Consider the following 2,267-nt stretch of genomic DNA (forward strand, 5'->3'; position numbering starts at 1 on the left):
GAAGGGAAGCGGGGTTTGGATGGGGCTGATGCTGCCTGGGGTGGACTAATTAGGACCCCCCAGGGCCTGGCCACAATGTGATTCTATGAGGTTAAGAAGGATCCAGGTCCCTTGAGCTAGGGATAAAAATGCCCCTGGAGCAGTGATGGGCCAAGGGACAGATTGGGAGCTGGCTGCAGCCACAGGGCAGCAATGGTCAGGAAGCACAGATCAGCTATGTGACAGCAGGCACTGAGCGGGTCACAAATCAGCCCCACCCCCTCCTCCATCCACTGCTTTGCTTTCCGCTCCCTGCCTCCTGCCCCATCTGCTGCTCTGCTTTCAGCTCTCTGCCCCATCACCTTGCAGTACCCAGCCAGGTGTCTGCCCTCGCCCCAGTCCCTTGCACATCCTGAAATCAGCTGCAGGCAAACCAACAGCACAGCACAATCCCCTGTGAACTATTCCCACCACTCTGCCCATGCCCCAGACTCCCAGCCCCTCAGGCTTGGACACTGCCCTCAAAAGACATTGAAGACAGCATCTGCATTTTACCCCCAGGGTACTGTGGTGCAAGGGAAGGGTTCAGGATTGTACAGAAATGGCGGTGGGGCTGGCAACTGAACTACAGTCCTTTACTCCTTGGCTTTATCTCACGCTATATGACTAGGGTGACCATATGACCCAGTTTGGCTAGGACAGTCCTGGATTTCATAGGCTGTCCTGGCTGGTTGGCGAAAATTCAAACAAAAGTCCCAGAATCGCAGGGGTGCAGGGCACAGTCCAGAGGGGAAGCAGAGCGGTATGATGCACTAGGCAGGCTGCCACCTGGATCAGCCACGGGGGGCGGGGGGGGCGGGAAGGGAAGCACTGCTGTGAGCACAGGCAGCTCATGTGTGTGCAGTGCTCCTCTGACCATGGCACCCTGTGCAGCCACCTGTGTTGCCCACCTTTAAGGCCAGGTATGTGAAGCAGACAGTTCACCCCGCCAAATTCCTCTCTCAGTGTTTTTCTAACAGTGTTAGGACACTCTCTCGGAGAGAATTCGGCAGGGTTAACTTATCTGCTGTATAGTGCCAGCCTCAGGGGGGTGGGTGATATAGGCAACTGCCTAGGGCACCATGGTCAGGGGAACACACACACACTGCACCGCCAATTCCTGCCCCAGGGAGGAGGAGCAGTATCTAGCCTAGCCCACCTCCTGCATCCAGCCACTGCTCAGGAGAAGTGGGGCCAGGCACCTATGGATGGGGTGGCAGAGTAGTACCTGCTCCAGCAGTGCCTGCCTGGTGCCACTCCACTTTCCCACCAAACCGTATCCCACACCCCTGCCTGCGCCTTCAGCAGCACCACTAAATTGAGCTGGGGAGGGAAGGGGGGGAACAGTATCCTGGATTTCCTTAAAAATAACATGGTCACTGTATATATGACCCATGTACACCCCCCCATTCACTCCCTACAAAATGAGTACAAGAAAACACAGACCACCCTCGCACCCCACACACACACTCCCATCCCTAAGGCTTTGCACTGGCTCAGACAGAGCCTAGGTTAAGGGTCTAGCCTGACTAATCCTGATTCCCCCCCTCCATGCACAAAGATTTATGGTCTCTCTCTCCCTTACCACCCCGCCCCCGACTCCTTCCCCCCAGCCTAGGGGCCCACCGTTCAGCCTGGATAGGTCAACAGGTGCCTCTGGGAACACATCCAGCTGCCCAATCAGGCCTTTCACTCTTCACACCACATCCCCAGACTGTCTTTCAACCCCCAACGTGTGTAGGGCTGCCCCAGTGCTGCCTTCCCTGCACAGACACCCCAAGCCCCTTGTCCACCTGCTCACAACAGCCCCCTACCCTGCTGCTGCAGCAGGTCCCCATGGACCAGAGGATGGACAGATTCTAATAACTCCCACTGCCCCCCAGCCACGATATCCCACGGCAGGCTGGAGCCTAGGCCTGAACAACCAACATAAGAACAGCAGGGAAAAATCAGAGACAGAAGGGGCACCCCACCTGCAAGCTCACCTTGTCCCCTAGGACCTCCCCCAAGTCTGACACCATCCATAAGCCCACCCAACCCTGCACTCCTCTGTGCCCCATCCCCCACAGAGCCCCAGGCCCCCTCCCCCATCACACCCTCCCTTCCCTCTTCTGACCCCACCCCAGGTCAGTCACCCCTGAAGCCTTGTCTGCACCCAGTTCATAGTCCTGTCCCATCCCATCCCCTCCTCCACAGGGCCCCTCAGCACCCCTAAAGGCAGGACCACCTACCTCCCCACCCCAACACTC

The sequence above is a fragment of the Alligator sinensis genome, unplaced genomic scaffold, assembly GCF_000455745.1.
Source record: "Alligator sinensis unplaced genomic scaffold, ASM45574v1 scaffold1892_1, whole genome shotgun sequence".
NCBI classification, from domain to species: domain Eukaryota; kingdom Metazoa; phylum Chordata; order Crocodylia; family Alligatoridae; genus Alligator; species Alligator sinensis.